Source organism: Argiope bruennichi, chromosome 3 (genome assembly GCF_947563725.1).
Source record: "Argiope bruennichi chromosome 3, qqArgBrue1.1, whole genome shotgun sequence".
In the NCBI taxonomy this organism is placed as follows: domain Eukaryota; kingdom Metazoa; phylum Arthropoda; class Arachnida; order Araneae; family Araneidae; genus Argiope; species Argiope bruennichi.
This window is the reverse complement of record NC_079153.1, coordinates 38,766,169-38,788,329: the sequence shown is the minus strand read 5'-3', so window position 1 is coordinate 38,788,329 and position 22,161 is coordinate 38,766,169. Positions and strand designations below refer to the sequence as shown.

General features: G+C 35.3%; 10 non-coding genes across 10 annotated transcripts; 5 read left to right on the top strand and 5 right to left on the bottom strand.

The window, feature by feature from the left end:
* Window positions 1-605: 605 nt before the first annotated feature.
* Window positions 606-767, top strand: LOC129964308 (U1 spliceosomal RNA). Its single transcript, XR_008784094.1, has one exon. It is a non-coding gene; the product is annotated as a U1 spliceosomal RNA (small nuclear RNA).
* Window positions 768-3,946: 3,179 nt separating this feature from the next.
* On the bottom strand, window positions 3,947-4,053 carry LOC129964333 (U6 spliceosomal RNA). The gene has a single exon (XR_008784115.1). It is a non-coding gene; the product is annotated as a U6 spliceosomal RNA (small nuclear RNA).
* A 948-nt stretch (window positions 4,054-5,001) lies between these two features.
* On the top strand, window positions 5,002-5,162 carry LOC129964378 (U1 spliceosomal RNA). Its single transcript, XR_008784157.1, has one exon. It is a non-coding gene; the product is annotated as a U1 spliceosomal RNA (small nuclear RNA).
* Window positions 5,163-8,346: 3,184 nt separating this feature from the next.
* Window positions 8,347-8,453, bottom strand: LOC129964332 (U6 spliceosomal RNA). Its single transcript, XR_008784114.1, has one exon. It is a non-coding gene; the product is annotated as a U6 spliceosomal RNA (small nuclear RNA).
* A 947-nt stretch (window positions 8,454-9,400) lies between these two features.
* On the top strand, window positions 9,401-9,561 carry LOC129964377 (U1 spliceosomal RNA). Its single transcript, XR_008784156.1, has one exon. It is a non-coding gene; the product is annotated as a U1 spliceosomal RNA (small nuclear RNA).
* Window positions 9,562-12,743: 3,182 nt separating this feature from the next.
* Window positions 12,744-12,850, bottom strand: LOC129964329 (U6 spliceosomal RNA). The gene has a single exon (XR_008784113.1). It is a non-coding gene; the product is annotated as a U6 spliceosomal RNA (small nuclear RNA).
* A 947-nt stretch (window positions 12,851-13,797) lies between these two features.
* LOC129964376 (U1 spliceosomal RNA) lies at window positions 13,798-13,958 on the top strand. Its single transcript, XR_008784155.1, has one exon. It is a non-coding gene; the product is annotated as a U1 spliceosomal RNA (small nuclear RNA).
* A 3,184-nt stretch (window positions 13,959-17,142) lies between these two features.
* Window positions 17,143-17,249, bottom strand: LOC129964328 (U6 spliceosomal RNA). The gene has a single exon (XR_008784112.1). It is a non-coding gene; the product is annotated as a U6 spliceosomal RNA (small nuclear RNA).
* A 947-nt stretch (window positions 17,250-18,196) lies between these two features.
* Window positions 18,197-18,357, top strand: LOC129964371 (U1 spliceosomal RNA). Its single transcript, XR_008784151.1, has one exon. It is a non-coding gene; the product is annotated as a U1 spliceosomal RNA (small nuclear RNA).
* Window positions 18,358-21,541: 3,184 nt separating this feature from the next.
* LOC129964327 (U6 spliceosomal RNA) lies at window positions 21,542-21,648 on the bottom strand. The gene has a single exon (XR_008784111.1). It is a non-coding gene; the product is annotated as a U6 spliceosomal RNA (small nuclear RNA).
* Between the last annotated feature and the right edge of the window lie 513 nt (window positions 21,649-22,161).

The window sequence follows — 22,161 nt, the reverse complement described above, 5'->3', positions numbered from 1 at the left end:
CGAGGTATTTCATTTTTTCCTTCCATTTTCTCATTTTTCATGTCGTGTGCTATCGCCATACATCGAAATCATCTGTACGTGCTACTCTTTTTCGAGATACAAATAAATGTGCAAAACTGAGACGACAACACAATAGAACAAAATGCAAATAAAACACCTATTATGAATTCCAATGAAAAGCGAAGATACTAACTACTTCGAAGAGAAAAAATTCTTCAATCACCAGAGAGATTAGAAGATGCATTATTCTCTCACCAAAAGACAGCCTTTCTTTTTTACACAAGACATTCCATTTCTGCATATCGCCGTTGCTCATCACTTGGATTGATAGTATTATGGTCCTGTAAATATTTTTGCTTCTGAAAATTTCCCACAAAAGAAAGGAGTGATTCTTAAAATTCTTCTTGTCTGACTGACGTGTCATATTGTGTTACGATAGAATGGGAAAATTTGTTTTAACAGTGTGGAGGAAATCTAAAGTCGATCTTCGGATTGCCAATGAAATTCAAGAATCTGCATGGATATAAAATCATTTTCGTCAAGTCAAGTTACCACTTTAGAATTGGAGAATGATAGATATGAAGTTTCGCAGGCTGATTGCTCGCATACTTACCTGGCACTGGGATGCCTTGATCAATAAGGAGGCTCCCCCGAGCAGAGGCCTTCCATTGCACTTCGGAGGGTTGACGTTCGCCACATCCGCAAATCGCGGTTGCTTGGGGTGCATAATTTTTGGTAGTTGGGGACTGCGTTCGCGCTGTCCCAGATATTTTACGAAAAGAAGAAATAGAGTGAATACGCTAATTACTTTCACGTTACCCACACCAGGCTGAGAAACATTTATTCAAGATACGCTTCGGCTGTTACTGCAAACTAACTCATGGCTTGCTATATGAAGATGATAAAGAGTCAGTTTTTTCCAACATGGCTTTTCTGCACCTCAAACTCATAAGTGCTGCATGTCGAATGCATACCCGTGATGATCGCTACGACTTCATCGCGCTTTTAATTTAAAAGCTTATCGCCTTGACCAGAGCTCTTGTAATGTAGCTACAGCATTAAATTCGTAAAGCGTACAACAGATTTCGCATTACAACTCGCATCTGCAGAGGAAATAGAGTCTACGAAGGGAAAAGTCATCTCAACTGCCACAGTCACGACTTATGAAATGATACAATTCACTCCTTTAAGAATGATGATAAGCAAATCTCAGGCACAACTACTTGTGCAATCTTTCATACAATATTCTACTGCCATGTTTAAAAATGCAGTAGGATCCGTCGATGTAAAGCATTACTGATGTATTTTATTCGAATAAAAGTTATTAAATTTCAAAGGAATTTATTACAATCAACTTTTGGTTTGGCATCCATGATTTTTTCTCCAGCGTCACGAAATCATTTGCACTTGTCCACGTATGGTGATCTTTCTTGACATTTTGGATCAATTATTATGTAAACCAATTATGTGGTTTTCTAGATTTTAAATTTAATGATAAGAAGACGATTCGAACTTTGAAACATGCATAAAAAAACAAAATAACAAGAAATAGCTGTATTAAAAGGAATAATATGCCTATATATTCATAATTAGATTAAAAATTTCAAAAGCTATATTAAGAGAAAGTGTTCAAAGGAAAATGTGCATTGACAATTAGAAGTAAATGCATTCGTAGTGTTCGAGTGAGTAGTACGAAAGTCGTCGCATAAAATGAAAGGTAGCGAGCGCCATCTATTCTTTGTTTATAAATAATATAAGTTCGTGATTTTCCGTACTACATCAGAATCAATGCAATTTTATTGGCTTCAAATTATTGCGAATTAAACCGCTAATTTTAGAACGATCATATTCATTAAGAGCAATCACATGCAGAATAATGTATTTCGCATTTACTCTTTGAGCGATCGCTGCGCCACACTTCGGAGGCGTTTGCAAGCTCTCGGGTATTAAACTCTATTCATTCGAAATGACATCGTAAACGTTACTATGCCCTTTCGGTCCACGTTTTGCTACGCGCTTATAACCTTCGAGAAAATAAAAATACTCTTTTGTTAGAAATTTTCTGTAATTCTAACCGCCTTTGACGATCAGTCGGTCCGATGGAATTAACGGTTGTTAAAAATTTCAGATAAATAATAGTATATGTGTAACTTTATCTCAATAGATTTCTCATTAAAATACCCCCGAACTTCAAATTTTGACAGTCATATAATTGATATACTGTAGGAGTGTTACACCATTCTGTTCACGGTGCTAGGCATTTCCCTAATTTTTTGTTTTTATTTTTATACATCCCATTACATCTCAGGAAAGATATCCGGTATTTGAAAATGGGGGCAATTTACAATCCCCCCCACCACACACACACCCATACATTGATTGTAATGTTAAACGTATAATATAAGCACACTAAAGTTTCGAACCATATAATGAAAATTGACCTTGCACTGAAAAGTACTGAGAATGTATAATGATACGAGACGTATCTTCGCATTTTTATCATCAGCAATAATAGACAAAAGCTTGTATGAAATATTCATAGCAATGTTGGAATCTGAGTTTCGCTTCAGTAAAGTAATGCATTGTTTTAAAATATGATCAGAGTCTTTTCTTTTCTTTTTTAAATATTGACAAAGGAAGGAACGAAAATTCAACCAGAAACAGTGTTGTGCCAAAGTATCATTGGAAGTATGTGACTATCAAACATTATCATAGAAAAATTAAATAATTTTTTTAAACTTAAGATGATGCAAAGATTATTTTTGTGCTGTGAAATTTTCGTAAAATTAATTTCTCTTGAATCGAAACTAATCAAATAATTGAAACAAATTATTGAGAAACTATAGTAAGAGCACTGGAAACATCAGATCCTCCATTTAAAATTTTTAGAGCTGCAGTAAAAGAGGGCAAACTGCACCTTGCAGTGCCACGCGGAGGGAGCGCCAAGTGTTCAGGGTCGTCTTTTTATTACCTACACCCCTAACAAGAGAGAGAGTTGGAGAAAGAGCCGGACACCTGAAAACTGGACAAGTTTTATAATATCCTGTCACAAGAAATCTCAACCGCCTATTGAGAGACGGTGGGAGCACCTAGGAATGAAGCTGAGCCGACACCTCTCACACCAGATCTGCGATCGCGGAGACGAGCGATCATGGGAAACGGGCCTGAAAGCTTCGCGCTCCCGTGAGTTATAGAAAAAGTTTCAATTTAAATAATGCTTTCAATTTTAGAGGTATGCGAACTGGTAATTAAAAGTTTTCTACTTTTTTCTCCGAATAGATAGTACTGAGTACCTTCAGTCGATAAAAATTAGAAATAGAAATTTCATTTTAAAAATTTCATAAATTTCAGTTTAATTTTTTTTTCCAAGCCTATGTTTATTTTTAGGAACACACCAGTCTTCCAGTATTAAATTTAGTTTAGTTTTAGAGCAAATAATTGAATTTTCGAAAATATTGTTTATAATTATTATTCCCTCATTCTGACCGCAAATAATCTCAATATATTTTTGGCGAATTACTAATTTGTTATCGGCAAGATAGAAATTGCTAACCTGGAAAACACTTAATCATCCTCTCCTCAAAATGATTCTTTTAAAAATTTCCTCCTCCAATTTTAAGTTTCTAGCGTTTTTCTTCATTCATGATAATTAGTGTTCCCAACTTTCCCCGTCTTGTTATCAATTTTGAAGAGCAGCAGTAGTTTTGTCTTAGTCGCGATAACACTGCATAAAATTGCGAGTTCTTATAATGTTCCGAGAAGTGAAACCCTCATTTCAAATTTCATAAATTATTTTTGAATACTAAAAACATATTAATTGCTATAAAAGACTTATTGAAATTAACAAAGTGCTCGAAATCTAATTTGTTTAAATTTCACTTTGACGAGACATTGCACTTATCTGACACGTAACAAGAACATTCTCCAAAGGAAATTAGTATCAAGCAAAAATGTGGAACGCTTCACGATTTTGCGTGTCATCCTTGCGCAGGGGCCATGCTAATCTTCTCTGTATCGTTCCAATTTTAGTATATGTACTGCCGAAGCGAGTACAAACACATTTCAGTGCCGGTTCCTATATATACCCTACCGTAGCTCTGCTATTTACATAGTGGTAATGCACCGGAAATTGCATGTTTACGAGGGGCAATGCTGAATGATTATTTCAGATTTCATTTGAGCATTGCCGGACGTTCGGCCAGAAATCGACATCGAACATTTTAAAAGTTGCAAAGCCATGTTCTTCTCTTTCGGAATATCACCATTTCAAGAAACGAATGCATAACAGAAGAGTGCCATCCAAAGTGTAAAACGATATGCGATTTCCGGATTGAAAGTAAACTTGCTAATTAAAAATTTTGTTTTGATTTAAAAAAAATATATATATATCCGTCCGAGGTATTTTCATTTTTTTCTTCCATTTTCTCATTTTTCATGTCGTGTGCTATCGCCATACATCGAAATCATCTGTACGTGCTACTCTTTTTCGAGATACAAATAAATGTGCAAAACTGAGACGACAACACAATAGAACAAAATGCAAATAAAACACCTATTCATGAATTCCAATGAAAAGCGAAGATACTAACTACTTCGAAGAGAAAAATTCTTCAATCACCAGAGAGATTAGAAGATGCATTATTCTCTCACCAAAAGACAGCCTTTCTTTTTTACACAAGACATTCCATTTCTGCATATCGCCGTTGCTCATCACTTGGATTGATAGTATTATGGTCCTGTAAATATTTTTGCTTCTGAAAATTTCCCACAAAAGAAAGGAGTGATTCTTAAAATTCTTCTTGTCTGACTGACGTGTCATATTGTGTTACGATAGAATGGGAAAATTTGTTTTAACAGTGTGGAGGAAATCTAAAGTCGATCTTCGGATTGCCAATGAAATTCAAGAATCTGCATGGATATAAAATCATTTTCGTCAAGTCAAGTTACCACTTTTAGAATTGGAGAATGATAGATATGAAGTTTCGCAGGCTGATTGCTCGCATACTTACCTGGCACTGGGGATGCCTTGATCAATAAGGAGGCTCCCCCGAGCAGAGGCCTTCCATTGCACTTCGGAGGGTTGACGTTCGCCACATCCGCAAATCGCGGTTGCTTGGGGTGCATAATTTTTGGTAGTTGGGACTGCGTTCGCGCTGTCCCAGATATTTTACGAAAAGAAGAAATAGAGTGAATACGCTAATTACTTTCACGTTACCCACACCAGGCTGAGAAACATTTATTCAAGATACGCTTCGGCTGTTACTGCAACTAACTCATGGCTTGCTATATGAAGATGATAAAGAGTCAGTTTTTTCCAACATGGCTTTTCTGCACCTCAAACTCATAAGTGCTGCATGTCGAATGCATACCCGTGATGATCGCTACGACTTCATCGCGCTTTTAATTTAAAAGCTTATCGCCTTGACCAGAGCTCTTGGTTAATGTAGCTACAGCATTAAATTCGTAAAGCGTACAACAGATTTCGCATTACAACTCGCATCTGCAGAGGAAATAGAGTCTACGAAGGGAAAAGTCATCTCAACTGCCACAGTCACGACTTATGAAATGATACAATTCACTCCTTTAAGAATGATGATAAGCAAATCTCAGGCACAACTACTTGTGCAATCTTTCATACAATATTCTACTGCCATGTTTAAAATGCAGTAGGATCCGTCGATGTAAAGCATTACTGATGTATTTTATTCGAATAAAAGTTATTAAATTTCAAAGGGAATTTATTACAATCAACTTTTGGTTTGGCATCCATGATTTTTTCTCCAGCGTCACGAAATCATTTGCACTTGTCCACGTATGGTGATCTTTCTTGACATTTTGGATCAATTATTATGTAAACCAATTATGTGGTTTTCTAGATTTTAAATTTAATGATAAGAAGACGATTCGAACTTTGAAACATGCATAAAAAACAAAATAACAAGAAATAGCTGTATTAAAAGGAATAATATGCCTATATATTCATAATTAGATTAAAAATTTCAAAAGCTATATTAAGAGAAAGTGTTCAAAGGAAAATGTGCATTGACAATTAGAAGTAAATGCATTCGTAGTGTTAAGTGAGTAGTACGAAAGTCGTCGCATAAAATGAAAGGTAGCGAGCGCCATCTATTCTTTGTTTATAAATAATATAAGTTCGTGATTTTCCGTACTACATCCAGAATCAATGCAATTTATTTGGCTTCAAATTATTGCGAATTAAACCGCTAATTTAGAACGATCATATTCATTAAGAGCAATCACATGCAGAATAATGTATTTCGCATTTACTCTTTGAGCGATCGCTGCGCCACACTTCGGAGGCGTTTGCAAGCTCTCGGGTATTAAACTCTATTCATTCGAAATGACATCGTAAACGTTACTATGCCCTTTCGGTCCACGTTTTGCTACGCGCTTATAACCTTCGAAAAAATAAAAATACTCTTTTGTTAGAAATTTTCTGTAATTCTAACCGCCTTTGACGATCAGTCGGTCCGATGGAATTAACGGTTGTTAAAAATTTCAGATAAATAATAGTATATGTGTAACTTTATCTCAATAGATTTCTCATTAAAATACCCCCGAACTTCAAATTTTGACAGTCATATAATTGATATACTGTAGGAGTGTTACACCATTCTGTTCACGGTGCTAGGCATTTCCCTAATTTTTTGTTTTTATTTTTATACATCCCATTACATCTCAGGAAAGATATCCGGTATTTGAAAATGGGGGCAATTTACAATCCCCCCCCCCACACACACACACCCATACATTGATTGTAATGTTAAACGTATAATATAAGCACACTAAAGTTTCGAACCATATAATGAAAATAGACCTTGCACTGAAAAGTACTGAGAATGTATAATGATACGAGACGTATCTTCGCATTTTTATCATCAGCAATAATAGACAAAAGCTTGTATGAAATATTCATAGCAATGTTGGAATCTGAGTTTCGCTTCAGTAAAGTAATGCATTGTTTTAAAATATGATCAGAGTCTTTTCTTTTCTTTTTTAAATATTGACAAAGGAAAGGAACGAAAAATTCAACCAGAAACAGTGTTGTGCCAAAGTATCATTGGAAGTATGTGACTATCAAACATTATCATAGAAAAATTAAATAATTTTTTTAAACTTTAAGATGATGCAAAGATTATTTTTGTGCTGTGAAATTTTCGTAAAATTAATTTCTCTTGAATCGAAACTAATCAAATAATTGAAACAAATTATTGAGAAACTATAGTAAGAGCACTGGAAACATCAGATCCTCCATTTAAAATTTTTAGAGCTGCAGTAAAAGAGGGCAAACTGCACCTTGCAGTGCCACGCGGAGGGAGCGCCAAGTGTTCAGGGTCGTCTTTTTATTACCTACACCCTAACAAGAGAGAGAGTTGGAGAAAGAGCCGGACACCTGAAAACTGGACAAGTTTTATAATATCCTGTCACAAGAAATCTCAACCGCCTATTGAGAGACGGTGGGAGCACCTAGGAATGAAGCTGAGCCGACACCTCTCACACCAGATCTGCGATCGCGGAGACGAGCGATCATGGGAAACGGGCCTGAAAGCTTCGCGCTCCCGTGAGTTATAGAAAAAGTTTCAATTTAAATAATGCTTTCAATTTTAGAGGTATGCGAACTGGTAATTAAAAGTTTTCTACTTTTTTCTCCGAATAGATAGTACTGAGTACCTTCAGTCGATAAAAATTAGAAATAGAAATTTCATTTTAAAAATTTCATAAATTTCAATTTAATTTTTTTTTCCAAGCCTATGTTTATTTTTAGGAACACACCAGTCTTCCAGTATTAAATTTAGTTTAGTTTTAGAGCAAATAATTGAATTTTCGAAAATATTGTTTATAATTATTATTCCCTCATTCTGACCGCAAATAATCTCAATATATTTTTGGCGAATTACTAATTTGTTATCGGCAAGATAGAAATTGCTAACCTGGAAAACACTTAATCATCCTCTCCCTCAAAATGATTCTTTTAAAAATTTCCTCCTCCAATTTTAAGTTTCTAGCGTTTTCTTCATTCATGATAATTAGTGTTCCCAACTTTCCCCGTCTTGTTATCAATTTTGAAGAGCAGCAGTAGTTTTGTCTTAGTCGCGATAACACTGCATAAAATTGCGAGTTCTTATAATGTTCCGAGAAGTGAAACCCTCATTTCAAATTTCATAAATTATTTTTGAATACTAAAAACATATTAATTGCTATAAAAGACTTATTGAAATTAACAAAGTGCTCGAAATCTAATTTGTTTAAATTTCACTTTGACGAGACATTGCACTTATCTGACACGTAACAAGAACATTCTCCAAAGGAAATTAGTATCAAGCAAAAAATGTGGAACGCTTCACGATTTTGCGTGTCATCCTTGCGCAGGGGCCATGCTAATCTTCTCTGTATCGTTCCAATTTTAGTATATGTACTGCCGAAGCGAGTACAAACACATTTCAGTGCCGGTTCCTATATATACCCTACCGTAGCTCTGCTATTTACATAGTGGTAATGCACCGGAAATTGCATGTTTACGAGGGGCAATGCTGAATGATTATTTCAGATTTCATTTGAGCATTGCCGGACGTTCGGCCAGAAATCGACATCGAACATTTTAAAAGTTGCAAAGCCATGTTCTTCTCTTTCGGAATATCACCATTTCAAGAAACGAATGCATAACAGAAGAGTGCCATCCAAAGTGTAAAACGATATGCGATTTCCGGATTGAAAGTAAACTTGCTAATTAAAATTTTGTTTTGATTTAAAAAAAATATATATATATCCGTCCGAGGTATTTTCATTTTTTTCCTTCCATTTTCTCATTTTTCATGTCGTGTGCTATCGCCATACATCGAAATCATCTGTACGTGCTACTCTTTTTCGAGATACAAATAAATGTGCAAAACTGAGACGACAACACAATAGAACAAAATGCAAATAAAACACCTATTATGAATTCCAATGAAAAGCGAAGATACTAACTACTTCGAAGAGAAAAATTCTTCAATCACCAGAGAGATTAGAAGATGCATTATTCTCTCACCAAAAGACAGCCTTTCTTTTTTACACAAGACATTCCATTTCTGCATATCGCCGTTGCTCATCACTTGGATTGATAGTATTATGGTCCTGTAAATATTTTTGCTTCTGAAAATTTCCCACAAAAGAAAGGAGTGATTCTTAAAATTCTTCTTGTCTGACTGACGTGTCATATTGTGTTACGATAGAATGGGAAAATTTGTTTTAACAGTGTGGAGGAAATCTAAAGTCGATCTTCGGATTGCCAATGAAATTCAAGAATCTGCATGGATATAAAATCATTTTCGTCAAGTCAAGTTACCACTTTTAGAATTGGAGAATGATAGATATGAAGTTTCGCAGGCTGATTGCTCGCATACTTACCTGGCACTGGGGATGCCTTGATCAATAAGGAGGCTCCCCCGAGCAGAGGCCTTCCATTGCACTTCGGAGGGTTGACGTTCGCCACATCCGCAAATCGCGGTTGCTTGGGGTGCATAATTTTTGGTAGTTGGGACTGCGTTCGCGCTGTCCCAGATATTTTACGAAAAGAAGAAATAGAGTGAATACGCTAATTACTTTCACGTTACCCACACCAGGCTGAGAAACATTTATTCAAGATACGCTTCGGCTGTTACTGCAACTAACTCATGGCTTGCTATATGAAGATGATAAAGAGTCAGTTTTTTCCAACATGGCTTTTCTGCACCTCAAACTCATAAGTGCTGCATGTCGAATGCATACCCGTGATGATCGCTACGACTTCATCGCGCTTTTAATTTAAAAGCTTATCGCCTTGACCAGAGCTCTTGGTTAATGTAGCTACAGCATTAAATTCGTAAAGCGTACAACAGATTTCGCATTACAACTCGCATCTGCAGAGGAAATAGAGTCTACGAAGGGAAAAGTCATCTCAACTGCCACAGTCACGACTTATGAAATGATACAATTCACTCCTTTAAGAATGATGATAAGCAAATCTCAGGCACAACTACTTGTGCAATCTTTCATACAATATTCTACTGCCATGTTTAAAATGCAGTAGGATCCGTCGATGTAAAGCATTACTGATGTATTTTATTCGAATAAAAGTTATTAAATTTCAAAGGGAATTTATTACAATCAACTTTTGGTTTGGCATCCATGATTTTTTCTCCAGCGTCACGAAATCATTTGCACTTGTCCACGTATGGTGATCTTTCTTGACATTTTGGATCAATTATTATGTAAACCAATTATGTGGTTTTCTAGATTTTAAATTTAATGATAAGAAGACGATTCGAACTTTGAAACATGCATAAAAAACAAAATAACAAGAAATAGCTGTATTAAAAGGAATAATATGCCTATATATTCATAATTAGATTAAAAATTTCAAAAGCTATATTAAGAGAAAGTGTTCAAAGGAAAATGTGCATTGACAATTAGAAGTAAATGCATTCGTAGTGTTCGAGTGAGTAGTACGAAAGTCGTCGCATAAAATGAAAGGTAGCGAGCGCCATCTATTCTTTGTTTATAAATAATATAAGTTCGTGATTTTCCGTACTACATCAGAATCAATGCAATTTATTTGGCTTCAAATTATTGCGAATTAAACCGCTAATTTAGAACGATCATATTCATTAAGAGCAATCACATGCAGAATAATGTATTTCGCATTTACTCTTTGAGCGATCGCTGCGCCACACTTCGGAGGCGTTTGCAAGCTCTCGGGTATTAAACTCTATTCATTCGAAATGACATCGTAAACGTTACTATGCCCTTTCGGTCCACGTTTTGCTACGCGCTTATAACCTTCGAAAAAATAAAAATACTCTTTTGTTAGAAATTTTCTGTAATTCTAACCGCCTTTGACGATCAGTCGGTCCGATGGAATTAACGGTTGTTAAAAATTTCAGATAAATAATAGTATATGTGTAACTTTATCTCAATAGATTTCTCATTAAAATACCCCCGAACTTCAAATTTTGACAGTCATATAATTGATATACTGTAGGAGTGTTACACCATTCTGTTCACGGTGCTAGGCATTTCCCTAATTTTTTGTTTTTATTTTTATACATCCCATTACATCTCAGGAAAGATATCCGGTATTTGAAAATGGGGGCAATTTACAATCCCCCCCCACACACACACACCCATACATTGATTGTAATGTTAAACGTATAATATAAGCACACTAAAGTTTCGAACCATATAATGAAAATAGACCTTGCACTGAAAAGTACTGAGAATGTATAATGATACGAGACGTATCTTCGCATTTTTATCATCAGCAATAATAGACAAAAGCTTGTATGAAATATTCATAGCAATGTTGGAATCTGAGTTTCGCTTCAGTAAAGTAATGCATTGTTTTAAAATATGATCAGAGTCTTTTCTTTTCTTTTTTAAATATTGACAAAGGAAAGGAACGAAAAATTCAACCAGAAACAGTGTTGTGCCAAAGTATCATTGGAAGTATGTGACTATCAAACATTATCATAGAAAAATTAAATAATTTTTTTAAACTTTAAGATGATGCAAAGATTATTTTTGTGCTGTGAAATTTTCGTAAAATTAATTTCTCTTGAATCGAAACTAATCAAATAATTGAAACAAATTATTGAGAAACTATAGTAAGAGCACTGGAAACATCAGATCCTCCATTTAAAATTTTTAGAGCTGCAGTAAAAGAGGGCAAACTGCACCTTGCAGTGCCACGCGGAGGGAGCGCCAAGTGTTCAGGGTCGTCTTTTTATTACCTACACCCTAACAAGAGAGAGAGTTGGAGAAAGAGCCGGACACCTGAAAACTGGACAAGTTTTATAATATCCTGTCACAAGAAATCTCAACCGCCTATTGAGAGACGGTGGGAGCACCTAGGAATGAAGCTGAGCCGACACCTCTCACACCAGATCTGCGATCGCGGAGACGAGCGATCATGGGAAACGGGCCTGAAAGCTTCGCGCTCCCGTGAGTTATAGAAAAAGTTTCAATTTAAATAATGCTTTCAATTTTAGAGGTATGCGAACTGGTAATTAAAAGTTTTCTACTTTTTTCTCCGAATAGATAGTACTGAGTACCTTCAGTCGATAAAAATTAGAAATAGAAATTTCATTTTAAAAATTTCATAAATTTCAATTTAATTTTTTTTTCCAAGCCTATGTTTATTTTTAGGAACACACCAGTCTTCCAGTATTAAATTTAGTTTAGTTTTAGAGCAAATAATTGAATTTTCGAAAATATTGTTTATAATTATTATTCCCTCATTCTGACCGCAAATAATCTCAATATATTTTTGGCGAATTACTAATTTGTTATCGGCAAGATAGAAATTGCTAACCTGGAAAACACTTAATCATCCTCTCCCTCAAAATGATTCTTTTAAAAATTTCCTCCTCCAATTTTAAGTTTCTAGCGTTTTCTTCATTCATGATAATTAGTGTTCCCAACTTTCCCCGTCTTGTTATCAATTTTGAAGAGCAGCAGTAGTTTTGTCTTAGTCGCGATAACACTGCATAAAATTGCGAGTTCTTATAATGTTCCGAGAAGTGAAACCCTCATTTCAAATTTCATAAATTATTTTTGAATACTAAAAACATATTAATTGCTATAAAAGACTTATTGAAATTAACAAAGTGCTCGAAATCTAATTTGTTTAAATTTCACTTTGACGAGACATTGCACTTATCTGACACGTAACAAGAACATTCTCCAAAGGAAATTAGTATCAAGCAAAAAATGTGGAACGCTTCACGATTTTGCGTGTCATCCTTGCGCAGGGGCCATGCTAATCTTCTCTGTATCGTTCCAATTTTAGTATATGTACTGCCGAAGCGAGTACAAACACATTTCAGTGCCGGTTCCTATATATACCCTACCGTAGCTCTGCTATTTACATAGTGGTAATGCACCGGAAATTGCATGTTTACGAGGGGCAATGCTGAATGATTATTTCAGATTTCATTTGAGCATTGCCGGACGTTCGGCCAGAAATCGACATCGAACATTTTAAAAGTTGCAAAGCCATGTTCTTCTCTTTCGGAATATCACCATTTCAAGAAACGAATGCATAACAGAAGAGTGCCATCCAAAGTGTAAAACGATATGCGATTTCCGGATTGAAAGTAAACTTGCTAATTAAAATTTTGTTTTGATTTAAAAAAAATATATATATATCCGTCCGAGGTATTTTCATTTTTTTCCTTCCATTTTCTCATTTTTCATGTCGTGTGCTATCGCCATACATCGAAATCATCTGTACGTGCTACTCTTTTTCGAGATACAAATAAATGTGCAAAACTGAGACGACAACACAATAGAACAAAATGCAAATAAAACACCTATTATGAATTCCAATGAAAAGCGAAGATACTAACTACTTCGAAGAGAAAAATTCTTCAATCACCAGAGAGATTAGAAGATGCATTATTCTCTCACCAAAAGACAGCCTTTCTTTTTTACACAAGACATTCCATTTCTGCATATCGCCGTTGCTCATCACTTGGATTGATAGTATTATGGTCCTGTAAATATTTTTGCTTCTGAAAATTTCCCACAAAAGAAAGGAGTGATTCTTAAAATTCTTCTTGTCTGACTGACGTGTCATATTGTGTTACGATAGAATGGGAAAATTTGTTTTAACAGTGTGGAGGAAATCTAAAGTCGATCTTCGGATTGCCAATGAAATTCAAGAATCTGCATGGATATAAAATCATTTTCGTCAAGTCAAGTTACCACTTTTAGAATTGGAGAATGATAGATATGAAGTTTCGCAGGCTGATTGCTCGCATACTTACCTGGCACTGGGGATGCCTTGATCAATAAGGAGGCTCCCCCGAGCAGAGGCCTTCCATTGCACTTCGGAGGGTTGACGTTCGCCACATCCGCAAATCGCGGTTGCTTGGGGTGCATAATTTTTGGTAGTTGGGACTGCGTTCGCGCTGTCCCAGATATTTTACGAAAAGAAGAAATAGAGTGAATACGCTAATTACTTTCACGTTACCCACACCAGGCTGAGAAACATTTATTCAAGATACGCTTCGGCTGTTACTGCAACTAACTCATGGCTTGCTATATGAAGATGATAAAGAGTCAGTTTTTTCCAACATGGCTTTTCTGCACCTCAAACTCATAAGTGCTGCATGTCGAATGCATACCCGTGATGATCGCTACGACTTCATCGCGCTTTTAATTTAAAAGCTTATCGCCTTGACCAGAGCTCTTGGTTAATGTAGCTACAGCATTAAATTCGTAAAGCGTACAACAGATTTCGCATTACAACTCGCATCTGCAGAGGAAATAGAGTCTACGAAGGGAAAAGTCATCTCAACTGCCACAGTCACGACTTATGAAATGATACAATTCACTCCTTTAAGAATGATGATAAGCAAATCTCAGGCACAACTACTTGTGCAATCTTTCATACAATATTCTACTGCCATGTTTAAAATGCAGTAGGATCCGTCGATGTAAAGCATTACTGATGTATTTTATTCGAATAAAAGTTATTAAATTTCAAAGGGAATTTATTACAATCAACTTTTGGTTTGGCATCCATGATTTTTTCTCCAGCGTCACGAAATCATTTGCACTTGTCCACGTATGGTGATCTTTCTTGACATTTTGGATCAATTATTATGTAAACCAATTATGTGGTTTTCTAGATTTTAAATTTAATGATAAGAAGACGATTCGAACTTTGAAACATGCATAAAAAACAAAATAACAAGAAATAGCTGTATTAAAAGGAATAATATGCCTATATATTCATAATTAGATTAAAAATTTCAAAAGCTATATTAAGAGAAAGTGTTCAAAGGAAAATGTGCATTGACAATTAGAAGTAAATGCATTCGTAGTGTTCGAGTGAGTAGTACGAAAGTCGTCGCATAAAATGAAAGGTAGCGAGCGCCATCTATTCTTTGTTTATAAATAATATAAGTTCGTGATTTTCCGTACTACATCCAGAATCAATGCAATTTATTTGGCTTCAAATTATTGCGAATTAAACCGCTAATTTAGAACGATCATATTCATTAAGAGCAATCACATGCAGAATAATGTATTTCGCATTTACTCTTTGAGCGATCGCTGCGCCACACTTCGGAGGCGTTTGCAAGCTCTCGGGTATTAAACTCTATTCATTCGAAATGACATCGTAAACGTTACTATGCCCTTTCGGTCCACGTTTTGCTACGCGCTTATAACCTTCGAAAAAATAAAAATACTCTTTTGTTAGAAATTTTCTGTAATTCTAACCGCCTTTGACGATCAGTCGGTCCGATGGAATTAACGGTTGTTAAAAATTTCAGATAAATAATAGTATATGTGTAACTTTATCTCAATAGATTTCTCATTAAAATACCCCCGAACTTCAAATTTTGACAGTCATATAATTGATATACTGTAGGAGTGTTACACCATTCTGTTCACGGTGCTAGGCATTTCCCTAATTTTTTGTTTTTATTTTTATACATCCCATTACATCTCAGGAAAGATATCCGGTATTTGAAAATGGGGGCAATTTACAATCCCCCCCCCACACACACACACCCATACATTGATTGTAATGTTAAACGTATAATATAAGCACACTAAAGTTTCGAACCATATAATGAAAATAGACCTTGCACTGAAAAGTACTGAGAATGTATAATGATACGAGACGTATCTTCGCATTTTTATCATCAGCAATAATAGACAAAAGCTTGTATGAAATATTCATAGCAATGTTGGAATCTGAGTTTCGCTTCAGTAAAGTAATGCATTGTTTTAAAATATGATCAGAGTCTTTTCTTTTCTTTTTTAAATATTGACAAAGGAAAGGAACGAAAAATTCAACCAGAAACAGTGTTGTGCCAAAGTATCATTGGAAGTATGTGACTATCAAACATTATCATAGAAAAATTAAATAATTTTTTTAAACTTTAAGATGATGCAAAGATTATTTTTGTGCTGTGAAATTTTCGTAAAATTAATTTCTCTTGAATCGAAACTAATCAAATAATTGAAACAAATTATTGAGAAACTATAGTAAGAGCACTGGAAACATCAGATCCTCCATTTAAAATTTTTAGAGCTGCAGTAAAAGAGGGCAAACTGCACCTTGCAGTGCCACGCGGAGGGAGCGCCAAGTGTTCAGGGTCGTCTTTTTATTACCTACACCCTAACAAGAGAGAGAGTTGGAGAAAGAGCCGGACACCTGAAAACTGGACAAGTTTTATAATATCCTGTCACAAGAAATCTCAACCGCCTATTGAGAGACGGTGGGAGCACCTAGGAATGAAGCTGAGCCGACACCTCTCACACCAGATCTGCGATCGCGGAGACGAGCGATCATGGGAAACGGGCCTGAAAGCTTCGCGCTCCCGTGAGTTATAGAAAAAGTTTCAATTTAAATAATGCTTTCAATTTTAGAGGTATGCGAACTGGTAATTAAAAGTTTTCTACTTTTTTCTCCGAATAGATAGTACTGAGTACCTTCAGTCGATAAAAATTAGAAATAGAAATTTCATTTTAAAAATTTCATAAATTTCAATTTAATTTTTTTTTCCAAGCCTATGTTTATTTTTAGGAACACACCAGTCTTCCAGTATTAAATTTAGTTTAGTTTTAGAGCAAATAATTGAATTTTCGAAAATATTGTTTATAATTATTATTCCCTCATTCTGACCGCAAATAATCTCAATATATTTTTGGCGAATTACTAATTTGTTATCGGCAAGATAGAAATTGCTAACCTGGAAAACACTTAATCATCCTCTCCCTCAAAATGATTCTTTTAAAAATTTCCTCCTCCAATTTTAAGTTTCTAGCGTTTTCTTCATTCATGATAATTAGTGTTCCCAACTTTCCCCGTCTTGTTATCAATTTTGAAGAGCAGCAGTAGTTTTGTCTTAGTCGCGATAACACTGCATAAAATTGCGAGTTCTTATAATGTTCCGAGAAGTGAAACCCTCATTTCAAATTTCATAAATTATTTTTGAATACTAAAAACATATTAATTGCTATAAAAGACTTATTGAAATTAACAAAGTGCTCGAAATCTAATTTGTTTAAATTTCACTTTGACGAGACATTGCACTTATCTGACACGTAACAAGAACATTCTCCAAAGGAAATTAGTATCAAGCAAAAAATGTGGAACGCTTCACGATTTTGCGTGTCATCCTTGCGCAGGGGCCATGCTAATCTTCTCTGTATCGTTCCAATTTTAGTATATGTACTGCCGAAGCGAGTACAAACACATTTCAGTGCCGGTTCCTATATATACCCTACCGTAGCTCTGCTATTTACATAGTGGTAATGCACCGGAAATTGCATGTTTACGAGGGGCAATGCTGAATGATTATTTCAGATTTCATTTGAGCATTGCCGGACGTTCGGCCAGAAATCGACATCGAACATTTTAAAAGTTGCAAAGCCATGTTCTTCTCTTTCGGAATATCACCATTTCAAGAAACGAATGCATAACAGAAGAGTGCCATCCAAAGTGTAAAACGATATGCGATTTCCGGATTGAAAGTAAACTTGCTAATTAAAATTTTGTTTTGATTTAAAAAAAATATATATATATCCGTCCGAGGTATTTTCATTTTTTTCCTTCCATTTTCTCATTTTTCATGTCGTGTGCTATCGCCATACATCGAAATCATCTGTACGTGCTACTCTTTTTCGAGATACAAATAAATGTGCAAAACTGAGACGACAACACAATAGAACAAAATGCAAATAAAACACCTATTATGAATTCCAATGAAAAGCGAAGATACTAACTACTTCGAAGAGAAAAATTCTTCAATCACCAGAGAGATTAGAAGATGCATTATTCTCTCACCAAAAGACAGCCTTTCTTTTTTACACAAGACATTCCATTTCTGCATATCGCCGTTGCTCATCACTTGGATTGATAGTATTATGGTCCTGTAAATATTTTTGCTTCTGAAAATTTCCCACAAAAGAAAGGAGTGATTCTTAAAATTCTTCTTGTCTGACTGACGTGTCATATTGTGTTACGATAGAATGGGAAAATTTGTTTTAACAGTGTGGAGGAAATCTAAAGTCGATCTTCGGATTGCCAATGAAATTCAAGAATCTGCATGGATATAAAATCATTTTCGTCAAGTCAAGTTACCACTTTTAGAATTGGAGAATGATAGATATGAAGTTTCGCAGGCTGATTGCTCGCATACTTACCTGGCACTGGGGATGCCTTGATCAATAAGGAGGCTCCCCCGAGCAGAGGCCTTCCATTGCACTTCGGAGGGTTGACGTTCGCCACATCCGCAAATCGCGGTTGCTTGGGGTGCATAATTTTTGGTAGTTGGGACTGCGTTCGCGCTGTCCCAGATATTTTACGAAAAGAAGAAATAGAGTGAATACGCTAATTACTTTCACGTTACCCACACCAGGCTGAGAAACATTTATTCAAGATACGCTTCGGCTGTTACTGCAACTAACTCATGGCTTGCTATATGAAGATGATAAAGAGTCAGTTTTTTCCAACATGGCTTTTCTGCACCTCAAACTCATAAGTGCTGCATGTCGAATGCATACCCGTGATGATCGCTACGACTTCATCGCGCTTTTAATTTAAAAGCTTATCGCCTTGACCAGAGCTCTTGGTTAATGTAGCTACAGCATTAAATTCGTAAAGCGTACAACAGATTTCGCATTACAACTCGCATCTGCAGAGGAAATAGAGTCTACGAAGGGAAAAGTCATCTCAACTGCCACAGTCACGACTTATGAAATGATACAATTCACTCCTTTAAGAATGATGATAAGCAAATCTCAGGCACAACTACTTGTGCAATCTTTCATACAATATTCTACTGCCATGTTTAAAATGCAGTAGGATCCGTCGATGTAAAGCATTACTGATGTATTTTATTCGAATAAAAGTTATTAAATTTCAAAGGGAATTTATTACAATCAACTTTTGGTTTGGCATCCATGATTTTTTCTCCAGCGTCACGAAATCATTTGCACTTGTCCACGTATGGTGATCTTTCTTGACATTTTGGATCAATTATTATGTAAACCAATTATGTGGTTTTCTAGATTTTAAATTTAATGATAAGAAGACGATTCGAACTTTGAAACATGCATAAAAAACAAAATAACAAGAAATAGCTGTATTAAAAGGAATAATATGCCTATATATTCATAATTAGATTAAAAATTTCAAAAGCTATATTAAGAGAAAGTGTTCAAAGGAAAATGTGCATTGACAATTAGAAGTAAATGCATTCGTAGTGTTCGAGTGAGTAGTACGAAAGTCGTCGCATAAAATGAAAGGTAGCGAGCGCCATCTATTCTTTGTTTATAAATAATATAAGTTCGTGATTTTCCGTACTACATCCAGAATCAATGCAATTTATTTGGCTTCAAATTATTGCGAATTAAACCGCTAATTTAGAACGATCATATTCATTAAGAGCAATCACATGCAGAATAATGTATTTCGCATTTACTCTTTGAGCGATCGCTGCGCCACACTTCGGAGGCGTTTGCAAGCTCTCGGGTATTAAACTCTATTCATTCGAAATGACATCGTAAACGTTACTATGCCCTTTCGGTCCACGTTTTGCTACGCGCTTATAACCTTCGAGAAAATAAAAATACTCTTTTGTTAGAAATTTTCTGTAATTCTAACCGCCTTTGACGATCAGTCGGTCCGATGGAATTAACGGTTGTTAAAAATTTCAGATAAATAATAGTATATGTGTAACTTTATCTCAATAGATTTCTCATTAAAATACCCCCGAACTTCAAATTTTGACAGTCATATAATTGATATACTGTAGGAGTGTTACACCATTCTGTTCACGGTGCTAGGCATTTCCCTAATTTTTTGTTTTTATTTTTATACATCCCATTACATCTCAGGAAAGATATCCGGTATTTGAAAATGGGGGCAATTTACAATCCCCCCCCCACACACACACACCCATACATTGATTGTAATGTTAAACGTATAATATAAGCACACTAAAGTTTCGAACCATATAATGAAAATAGACCTTGCACTGAAAAGTACTGAGAATGTATAATGATACGAGACGTATCTTCGCATTTTTATCATCAGCAATAATAGACAAAAGCTTGTATGAAATATTCATAGCAATGTTGGAATCTGAGTTTCGCTTCAGTAAAGTAATGCATTGTTTTAAAATATGATCAGAGTCTTTTCTTTTCTTTTTTAAATATTGACAAAGGAAAGGAACGAAAAATTCAACCAGAAACAGTGTTGTGCCAAAGTATCATTGGAAGTATGTGACTATCAAACATTATCATAGAAAAATTAAATAATTTTTTTAAACTTTAAGATGATGCAAAGATTATTTTTGTGCTGTGAAATTTTCGTAAAATTAATTTCTCTTGAATCGAAACTAATCAAATAATTGAAACAAATTATTGAGAAACTATAGTAAGAGCACTGGAAACATCAGATCCTCCATTTAAAATTTTTAGAGCTGCAGTAAAAGAGGGCAAACTGCACCTTGCAGTGCCACGCGGAGGGAGCGCCAAGTGTTCAGGGTCGTCTTTTTATTACCTACACCCTAACAAGAGAGAGAGTTGGAGAAAGAGCCGGACACCTGAAAACTGGACAAGTTTTATAATATCCTGTCACAAGAAATCTCAACCGCCTATTGAGAGACGGTGGGAGCACCTAGGAATGAAGCTGAGCCGACACCTCTCACACCAGATCTGCGATCGCGGAGACGAGCGATCATGGGAAACGGGCCTGAAAGCTTCGCGCTCCCGTGAGTTATAGAAAAAGTTTCAATTTAAATAATGCTTTCAATTTTAGAGGTATGCGAACTGGTAATTAAAAGTTTTCTACTTTTTTCTCCGAATAGATAGTACTGAGTACCTTCAGTCGATAAAAATTAGAAATAGAAATTTCATTTTAAAAATTTCATAAATTTCAGTTTAATTTTTTTTTCCAAGCCTATGTTTATTTTTAGGAACACACCAGTCTTCCAGTATTAAATTTAGTTTAGTTTTAGAGCAAATAATTGAATTTTCGAAAATATTGTTTATAATTATTATTCCCTCATTCTGACCGCAAATAATCTCAATATATTTTTGGCGAATTACTAATTTGTTATCGGCAAGATAGAAATTGCTAACCTGGAAAACACTTAATTATCCTCTCCCTCAAAATGATTCTTTTAAAAATTTCCTCCTCCAATTTTAAGTTTCTAGCGTTTTCTTCATTCATGATAATTAGTGTTCCCAACTTTCCCCGTCTTGTTATCAATTTTGAAGAGCAGCAGTAGTTTTGTCTTAGTCGCGATAACACTGCATAAAATTGCGAGTTCTTATAATGTTCCGAGAAGTGAAACCCTCATTTCAAATTTCATAAATTATTTTTGAATACTAAAAACATATTAATTGCTATAAAAGACTTATTGAAATTAACAAAGTGCTCGAAATCTAATTTGTTTAAATTTCACTTTGACGAGACATTGCACTTATCTGACACGTAACAAGAACATTCTCCAAAGGAAATTAGTATCAAGCAAAAAATGTGGAACGCTTCACGATTTTGCGTGTCATCCTTGCGCAGGGGCCATGCTAATCTTCTCTGTATCGTTCCAATTTTAGTATATGTACTGCCGAAGCGAGTACAAACACATTTCAGTGCCGGTTCCTATATATACCCTACCGTAGCTCTGCTATTTACATAGTGGTAATGCACCGGAAATTGCATGTTTACGAGGGGCAATGCTGAATGATTATTTCAGATTTCATTTGAGCATTGCCGGACGTTCGGCCAGAAATCGACATCGAACATTTTAAAAGTTGCAAAGCCATGTTCTTCTCTTTCGGAATATCACCATTTCAAGAAACGAATGCATAACAGAAGAGTGCCATCCAAAGTGTAAAACGATATGCGATTTCCGGATTGAAAGTAAACTTGCTAATTAAAATTTTGTTTTGATTTAAAAAAAATATATATATATCCGTCCGAGGTATTTTCATTTTTTTCCTTCCATTTTCTCATTTTTCATGTCGTGTGCTATCGCCATACATCGAAATCATCTGTACGTGCTACTCTTTTTCGAGATACAAATAAATGTGCAAAACTGAGACGACAACACAATAGAACAAAATGCAAATAAAACACCTATTATGAATTCC